We start from the raw sequence: 9820 nt of genomic DNA, 5'->3' as shown, positions 1-9820 counted from the left end.
ACTAAAGTGATCCTTGTCAATTATCATTCTTTAATTTGTAAAAATGATTAAAAACAAGGAGTAGTGTAGAACATGTTTAAAATACTGACCTTACTTCTTAGAAGACTATAGATGATCTTATTCCTGAAAATTATCCACAACTAGATTAAACGTTAAAACTCTTCTTCAAGCATAAACATAAGTACATGTTTTAACTTGTGTCTCACAGCTCCATTCTATGTTCCTGTACTTTATTTTCTTATCTTTATTCACATGCTAATAAAGTCAATATTTCTTGTTGTTGGCCTCTCAACATTGCCTGTCCGATATGCTTGCTAGTTTGTCTGACAGAGTTACCACTGTTGGACTATGGATGAGAGAAAGAAAATAATTTTTCTTTCATTTTTGGAAACATGCATTTTAGCACTCAATTGTGTTTTTATTATTGAGATTTAATTACTCAGGAAAGAAAGGAGGAAGACAGTAATTAGTTAAGCCATTAATTTATCTTTGACTCATTCTACAAATATTTAATGAACTCTTGTTTAAGCCAGGATCTGAGGTGCCTAGTACCCTCTAGGATATAGGTGTCTATTTGTGGAGAAAAGTTAGAAACAAGAATTGCAAAATGTGCTTTTTTCAGCTGGAACCGCCATCTTCCAGTAATTCGCCAAAATGACTAACACAAAGGGAAAGAGGAGAGGCACCCGGTGTATGTTCTCTAGGCCTTTTAGAAAACATGGAGTTGTTCTTTGGGCCACATACATGCAAATCTACAAGAAAGGTGATATTGTGGACAGCAAGGGAATGGACACTGTTCAAAAAGGAATGCCCCCACATGTTACCATGGCAACACTGGGAGAGTCTACAGTGTCACCCAGCATGCAGTGGGCATTGTTGTGAACAAGCAAATTAAGGGCAAGATCTTGCCAAGAGAATGGATGTACGTATTGAGCATATTAAGCACTCTAAGAGCCGAGATAGCTTCCTGAAACATGTGAAGGAAAATGACCAGAAAAAGAAGGAAGCCAAAGAGAAAGCTGAAGCGTCGTCCTGCTCCCCCCAGAGAAGCACACTGTGTGAGAACCAGTGGACAGGAGCCTGAGCGGCTGGAACCCGTTCCCTATGAATTCACGGCACGATAAGTGGGAAAAAAATAAACAAGACTTCTGTGCTGATAAAAGAAAAAAATTGCAAAATGTGGCATGATTTCTCAATGAAATATATACAGGGTACTCTGAAGGCTTATGGAAATTTTGACTACTATTGTCTCAATTTTTGGATTCAAAGAAAGTTACCAGATTATTTGAAGTTAAAGCTGTGAACTGAGAGGATATTTCTAATGTTTAGGTAAAATAAAGAAAGTTAGAAAATTATAGGAAGGAGGGCAAGTGGGTGGATAGGAGACATGGGGACAAACCAGAGAACAGACTGTAAAGTATAAAGTGGAAAAACAGAAAGGCATTCAGGTCATAAAATTATTGGATGCTAAAGTAAATACATTAAATTTTATTTTGAGAACAAGGAAGCATTGTTGAAGTATTCAGGCATGGAGGTCTTATGAAACTATTTCCTTAGAAATATATCTTGTTGTAATGCCATAGGAGTTGAAGATGTCAGAAGCATGGATAACTGAGAAAAGTAACAACAGTTGATCAATTTAGTAGTCAGGGTCATAAGACAAAAAGTAAACAGGGTTGCCTCCCCAGTGTGGCTCAATTGGTTGAGCATTGTCCCATGCACCAGGAGGTCGTGGGTTTGATTCCTGGTCAGGCACAAGCCCCGGATGCAGGCTCGGTTCCCAGTAGGGGTCATGCAGGAGACAGCTCTCTCTCTCCTTCTCCCTTCCTCTCTCTGGGAGGGGGGAGGGAGGAGGTGAGAAGAATAGATTGGGCTAAGTGGTTGATCCCAAAAGGTGAATAAGAAAAATGAGATGACCTATTTATCCAACGGGTTTCTGGTTGATAAAAATGTCTACATATTGTGTTAATTTACCAAAAGAAGTAAAACTGAAGGAGCTGATATCACTAGAGGAAAATTTGGGGGCAGTTCAGAGCTTTTAAAAATCACCAAATAGTAAACAACCTCTTATTTAAATCTGTTTCACAAACAAGATTAAGAAAAATGGTACTATTGTTTTAGTTTTTTTTTTTTCCCCTATCTCAGCCTGATTTATATCCAAGTTGCTGTATATGCACCTTTATTTTTTTATTTTTTTGTATATGCACCTTTAAAATATCAGGTGTGTAAAAGAATAGATCAAATACAAAATTTAAGTAATATAAGGAAATTATTAGTGCCAGATCCTCCCTTCCCCCAACTGGTGGGCGGAGTATGATGTAACCTGCAGCCCGGAAATACCTGAGTGCCTAACCATGTACCTTATATGGACCATACATTAAGCCACCAATCAGCGCACGCCGAGTACCCAAAGCCCCCATTCCTCCCCTCAAAAGGAGTGCTCACCTCTGCACAGGTTGCTGTTCTCCCCTGAGACTGTATTAATAACATTTTAAGTTATATATTTAATTTTTGTTTCATATTTCACATTGAGATAGAGAAGAAATAGCTGACTTAAAAGGCTTTTAATATCATATCTGGAATTAAAATGTGAATGCTGACCCTTAGTTTCCATTGTTTAAACTTCAAATGTATTATTAAAATCATCATTAGATTTTCTCTTGAGAATTTTAAAGGGGTTTAGAATAAGTGACAGTTATTAAAGAAAGACATTAAAATTGTAAAAAAACCCCCACAAAACTGTATTTGTTTGGTTCCAAAAAATAAAATAATTATTTTAAACTTTTAAAAGATATTGTGTGTTCATATGTATATGCACACACACACACACACACACACACACACACACACATATATATATATGTATATATATATATATATATATCTTCATTATAAATTATGCTTATAAAGGTGCTTTTACATATGGGCACTGAGGAAAAGATCAAGGTGAGCATTAAGTCCTGTAACAACAGAAGCATAACAACTTTGCACAAAATAGCCTTGAAATTGAAGAGCCTGGTTAATCAGAAAAAATAATCTTTCTTTTAAATATGTATGAAGTAAGAAGACAATTTTAAAAAATAATTTATCCCCGAACTGCATGCTATCATTACATCTTCCTGGATAAAGAGATCATAATGAATTATGTAAATTTTTGATTGTGTTATCAAGCACTCTTGTACCTTGATAATCACTGATTGATTCTTTGCAATTTGTAAATAATGACCTCCAAAATGCTAACAACCTATTTGTAATCTGTTCAAGCAATCATACAAAAATTGTTCTTTATGATGAAAGACTATCCTCCAATTAAAAGCATAGCAACAAGCTGAGAAGCAGAAATACCTCATTGTGTTTTATACAAATTACCTTTTGAAAGAATAGACATTTTTAAAGTAAATTTGATCATAACAAGTTGCCTAATATTATTTAAATTAGCCCTACTATTATTTTACTGACATTGGTAAGGCTAAAGCAGTATTTTAATCATTCTTTTTTTATATGACATTGTTTTTATTTATTTTTTAAAATTTCTTTATTGATTAAGGTGTTACATATGTGTCCTTCTTCCCCCATTACCCCTCCAGCCCCCCCACTCATGCACTTACCCCCCCAATTGTCTGTGTCCATAGGTTAAGCCCATAAGCATGCATACAAGTCCTTTGGTTGATCTCTCCCCCTTACCCTCACCCTCCCCTACCTTCCCTCCAAGGTTTGATGGTCTGATCAATGTTTCTCTGTCTCTGGAACTGTTTTTGTTCATCAGTTTATGTTGTTCATTATATTCCACAAATGAGTGAGATCATGTGATACTTATCTTTCTCTGACTAGCTTATTTCACTTAGCATAATGCTCTCCAGTTCCATCCATGCTGTTGCAAATGGTAGGAATTCCTTCTTTATTAGCACAGCATAGTATTCCATTGTGTAGATGTACCACAGTTTTTTAATCCACTCATCTGCTGATGGGCACTTAGGCTGTTTCCAAATCTTAGCTATGGTAAATTGTGCTGCTATGAACATAGGGGTGCATATATCCTTTCTGATTGATGTTTCTAGCTTCTTGGGATATATTCCTGGAAGTGGGATTACTGGATCAAATGGGAGTTCCATTTTTAGTTTTTTGAGGAAACTCCATACTGTTCTCCACAGTGGCTGCACCAGTCTGCATACCCACCAGCAGTGAACGAGGGTTCCTTTTTCTCCGCATCCTCGCCAACATTTGTCATTTATTGATTTGTTGATGATAGCCATTCTGACAGGTGTGATATGGTACCACATTGTCATTTTGATTTGCATCTCTCAGATGATTAGTGACTTTGAGCAGGTTTTCATATGTCTCTTGGCCTTCCTTCTGTCTTCTTTTGAAAAGTTTCTATTTAGGTCCGTTGCCCATTTCTTGATTGGATTGTTTATCTTCCTTTTGTTGAGTTGTATGAGTTCCCTGTAAATGTTGGAGATTAAACGCTTATCAGTGATAACATTGGCAAACATGTTCTCCCATACAGTGGGCTTTCTTATTGTTTTGTTGATGGTTTCTTTTGCTGTGCAAAGCTTTTTATTTTGATGTAGTCCCATTTGTTTATTTTCTCCTTAGTTTCCATTGCCCTAGGAGCGGTATCGGTGAAGAAATTGCTTTGGCATATGTCTGAAATTTCTCTGCCTGTGGATTCCTCTAGTATTTTTATGGTTTCCCGTCTTATATTTAAGTCCTTTATCCATTTTGAGTTTATTTTTGTGTATGGTGTAAGTTGGTGATCTAGTTTCATTTTTGGCATGTATCTGTCCAATTTTCCCAACACCATTTATTGAAGAGACTGTCTTGACTCCATTGTATGTTCATGCCTCCTTTGTCAAATATTAATTGAGCATAGTGGTTTGGGTCAATTTCTGGGTTCTCTATTCTATTCTATATGTCTGTTCTTGTGCCAGTACCAGGTTGTTTTGAGAACAGTGGCTTTGTAATACAGCTTGAAATCTGGTATTGAGATCCCACCTACTTTGTTCTTCTTCCTCTGATTGCTTCAGCTATTTGGGGTCTTTTCTATTCCAAATGAATTTTTGGAGAGTTCTTTTTAGGTCTGTGAAATATGCTGTTGCTATTTTAATGGGGAGTGCATTGAATCTATAGATTGCTTTGGGTAGTATGGACATTTTAATGATATTGATTCTACCAATCCATGAACACGGTATGTTCTTACAACTGTTTACGTCTTCCTCTTTCTCTTTTTTCAGTGTCGTGTAGTTTTCTGCATATAGGTCTTTTACCTCTTTAGTTAAGTTTATTCCTAGGTATCTTAATTTTTTTGGTGCGATGCTAAATGGGATTGCTTTTTAGTCTCTCTTTCTGTAAGTTCACTACTGGTATATAGAAATGCCATAGATTTCTTGGCGTTAATTTTGTATCCTGCTACCTTGCTGAATTCATTTAAGTCTATTCATTTTTTTGATGGAGTCTTTAGGGTTTTCTATGAACAGTATCATGTCGTCTGTGAATAAGGACAGTTTTACTTCATCTTTTCCAATTTGGATGCTTTTTATTCCTTCTTCTTGTCTTATACCAATGGCTAGTACTTCCAGTACTATGTCGAACAGGAGTAGTGAGAGGGCATCCCTGTCTTGTTCCTGTTCTTAGGGGAAATGGTTTTAGTTTTTGTCCATTGAGTGTGATGCTGGCTGTGGGTTTATCATATATGGCTTTTATGATGTTGAGGTATGATCCTTCTATTCCCACCTTGTTGAGAGTTTTTATCAAGAAAGGGTGTTGGATTTTTGTCACATGCTTTTTCTGCAGCAATTGATATGACTATGTGGTTTTTATCTCTCAATTTGTTTATGTGATGTATCATGTTTATTGATTTGTGGATATTGTATCACCCTTGCATTTCTGGTATAAATCCTACTTGGTCATGGTGTATGATCTTTCTGATGTACTGCTGGATCCGATTTGCTAGGATTTTTTTTGAGGATTTTGGCATCTATGTTCATGAGGGATATTGGCCTGTAATTCTCTTTCATTGTGTTGTCTTTATCTGGTTTTGGTATTAGGGTGATGCTGGCTTCATAGAAGAAGCTTGGAAGTGTTCCTTCCTCTTGAATTTTTTGGAATAGTCTGAGGAGGATAGGTTTCAGTTCTTCCTTGAATGTTTGGTATAACTCTCCTGTGAAGCCGTCTGGACCTGGACTTTTGTTTGCTGGAATCTTTTTGATGACTGCTTCAATTTCTTCCATAGTTATTGACCTATTGAGATTTTTAGCATCTTCCTGATTGAGTTTTGGAAGGTTGTATTTTTCTAGGAATATGTCCATTTCCTCCAGGTTGTCTAGTTTGTTGAAATAGTGTTGTTCATAATATTTTTTAACAATCCTTTGTATTTCGGTGGGGTCTGTTGTTATTTCGCCTCTCATTTCTGATTTTGTTTATTTGGGTCCTCTCTCTTTGCTTCTTGGTGAGCCTGGCTAGAGGTTCATCAATCTTGTTTATCCTTTCAAAGAACCAGCTCTTGGTTTCATTGATCTTTTGTATTTTATTTTATTTTTTGGTATCTATGTCATTTCTTTCTGCTCTCATCTTTATTATTTCCTTCCTTCTGCTCACTCTGGGTTTTTCTTCTTGCTCTCTTTCTAATTCTTTGAGTTGTTGAGTTAGATGATTTATTACCAATGAGATCAAAGAAGAAATTAAAAACATTCTGGAAACTAATGACAATAAAAACACAACAATCCAAAATGTATGGGACACAATGAAAGCAGTCCTGAGAGGGAAGTTTATAGCTCTACATGACTGCTTTCATTGTGTCCCATAGGTTTTGGATTGTTGTGTTTTTATTGTCATTAGTTTCCAGAATGTTTTTAATTTCTTCTTTGATCTCATTGGTAACCCAATCTATTTAATAACATGCTATTCAGCTTCCAAGTGTTTGAGTGTTTTGGATTGTTTTTATTCTTTATTTCTAATATTATGCCATTGTGGTCTGAAAAGATGCTTGGTATGATTTCAATCTTCTTGAATTTGGGGAGACTTTGCTTGTGACCCAGTATGTGGTCTATTTTTGAAAATGTCCCATTTGCACTTGAGAAGAACATATATTCTGCAGCTTTGGGGTGAAATGTTCTGAAGATGTCAATTAAGTCCATCTGATCTAGTGAGTCATTTAGGATTGTTGTTTCTTTGCTGATTTTTTGTCTAGAGGATTTACCCAGTGATGTCAGTGGTGGATTAAAGTCCCCTACTATGATGGTATTGTTGTCTATCTCTCTCTTGATATCTTCCCGGAGATTTTTTATGTATTTGGTTGCTCCTGCATTGGGTGAATATATGTTTACCAGGGTTATATCCTCTTGTTGTATTGATCCCTTTAGTACTATGAAGTGGCCTTTCTTATCTCTTGTTATGGCCTTCACTTTGAGGTCTATTTTGTCAGATATAAGTATTGCTACCCCAGCTTTTTTTTCATTTCCATTTGCTTGAAAGATATTTTTCCTTCCCTTCACTTTCAGCCTGTGTGAGTCCCTTATTCTGAGGTGGGTCTCTTGTAGACAGCATATATATGGGTCATGTTTTTTTATCCATTCAGCCACTCGATGTCTTTTGATTGGAGCATTTAGTCCGTTTACATTTAAAGTTATTATTGAAAGGTACTTGTTTGTAGCCATTTTTATTTTTTGAGGCTGTGTTCCTTCTTACCTTTTTGTTTCTTCTTTTTACAGCATTCCCTTTAGCATTTCTTGCATTGCTGATTTGGTAGTTATAAACTCCCTTAGCCTTTTTTTGTCTGTGGAGCTCCTGATTTCCCCTTCAGTTTTGATTGATAGTCTTGATGGATTGAGTATTCTTGGATTGAGTCCCTTGCTTTGCATCACTTTGTATATCTCCTTCCATTACCTTCCAGCTTGATGTGCTTCTTTTGAGAAATCATTTGATAATCTGATGGGGGATCCTTTGTAGGTAACTCTCTGTCTCTCTCTTGCAGCCTTTAAGATTCCCTCTTTGTCGATAACATTTGCCATTGTAATTATGGCGTGTCTTGGTGTGGGTCTTTTGGGATTCATCTTGCTTGGGACTCTTTGTACTTGAGTAACTTTTTTCTTCCTCATATCAGGGAAGTTTTCTGTCATTATTTCTTCAAATAAATTTTCTAATCCTTGCTGCTCTTCTTGTCCTTCTGGCAGCCCTATTATACATATGCTATTTCGTTTTGCATTGTCCCAAAGCTCCCTTAGGCTCTCCTCCTGCTTTTTAATTTTTTTCTCTAGTTGCTGTTCAGATTGGGCTTGTTTCTGTACCTGATCTTCTAACTTGCTGATTTGGTCCTCTGATTCTTCTAGTCTACTGTTGAAGCCTTCCATGATGTTTTTGATTGTAGCTATATAATTTTTTCATTTCTTCCTGATTTTTGCATAGGTTTTTGATTTTCTCATCCATGCGGTGTATGAACTGTATGACCATTACTCTAAATTCTTTTTCTGTCATGTTGCATGTTTCCGTTTCACTTATTTCCTTACTTGGCGATTCCTCCTTTTCTTTCCTCTGGGGATTGCTTTGTTGTCTCCCCATTCTGACTATCACCAGAAGGTTCAGATGTCGAGTTGCGGGAGCCTGGACTGTGTGCAGTGGGAGTTTTGCACCCTCCAAGGGTCACTGAAGAGCTCTGATACCAAGACGTGTGGTTGCTGTGGGTTGGTGGGAACCACGCTAGCCCTGGGTCAGAGTCACAGGTGCTTAGTGTGGCCTCGTGTGTGCACCTAGAATCAAGGACCCTGCCTGTGCCACGTTGAAACAGAGAACCCACTGGCGTGTGCCAAAAATCAAAGTCCCCTATTGCGTGTCAGGAGTCAGAGGCTCCCTGTGTCCATGCCGAGAATCGAGTATCAGAGTCTCTGTTTCTTGGTGCTACCTCACACTGAGAATCAGGTCCCTGTGAATGTACTGGGAATCAGGGATCTCAGGCGCACGTAATGAGGAATGGAGTCTAGTCACTGGTGGTCAATGCTGCCTATTGTGTGGAGATTCAGGGTCCCTGATCTGTCCGAGAAACCCGGTTGCTCAGTCGCACTGTGTTGGCAGGAGGTCCACTTCTGCCCTGCGGTAAACAGCCTTCTGTGTGCGCTTGCCCTGAATCAAAGTCAGGTGGCTCTGCCCCTTAGTGTGGATGTGGGGTCTGGTCACGTGGGTGTGCACTGTGGAAAACAAACTCCCTGTGTCCATGTACCCAGGCTCAAATTCAGCGCTGCCTTCCTGTGTGGGCACAGGGTCTGGTTGTGGGGAACAAACTCCCCGAGACCACACATCCAGGTTCAAATTCACCGCAGCCTCTCTGCTAAGGTGCAGGGTCTGGTCATGGGAAACAAACTCCCTGGGTTTGCACCCCCAGGCTCAAATTCAGCGCTGTCTCCCTGCATGGGTGTAGGATCTGGTCGCAGAAGACAATCTCCCCAAGGTCGTTCACCTATGCTCAAATTCAGGACTGCCTTCCTGCCTGGGTGTGGAGACGAGTAGCAGGAAACAAATTCCCTGATTTCGTAAGTCCAGGGTCAAGTTCAGCGCTGTCTCCCTGCCCTGTGTGGGCACGGGATCTGGTCGCAGAAGACCACCTCCCTTGGGATGAGTGGCTAGGCTTGAATTCTGCTCAGTCTTGCTGCCTGGGCGTGGAGACTAGTCGCGGGAAACAAACTTCCCGTGTCAGACACCAAGGCTCAAAGTCAGGCAGAGTCGCCACTGCTTTGTGTGTGCAGAAAGCCTTATTGTGCAGCTGGGGTCTGGTAGGTTCTATGTCGCTGTCCCTGGAGCAGCGAGGGAGGGGGATTGGCTTTGTGACTCA

At 38.8% G+C, this 9820-nt stretch overlaps 1 pseudogene across 1 annotated transcript; it reads left to right on the top strand.

The window, feature by feature from the left end:
• The first annotated feature begins 654 nt into the window (after positions 1–654).
• On the top strand, positions 655–1124 carry LOC308244044 (large ribosomal subunit protein eL21-like; annotated as a pseudogene). Its single transcript has one exon. The product of its transcript is annotated as a large ribosomal subunit protein eL21-like (transcript).
• The last annotated feature ends 8696 nt before the right edge of the window (positions 1125–9820 follow it).

Source organism: Plecotus auritus, assembly GCF_963455305.1.
Source record: "Plecotus auritus genome assembly, chromosome: 3".
NCBI classification, from domain to species: Eukaryota; Metazoa; Chordata; class Mammalia; order Chiroptera; family Vespertilionidae; genus Plecotus; species Plecotus auritus.
Note: the sequence above shows the minus strand (reverse complement) of the source record. Positions and strands in the feature narration are given on the sequence as shown.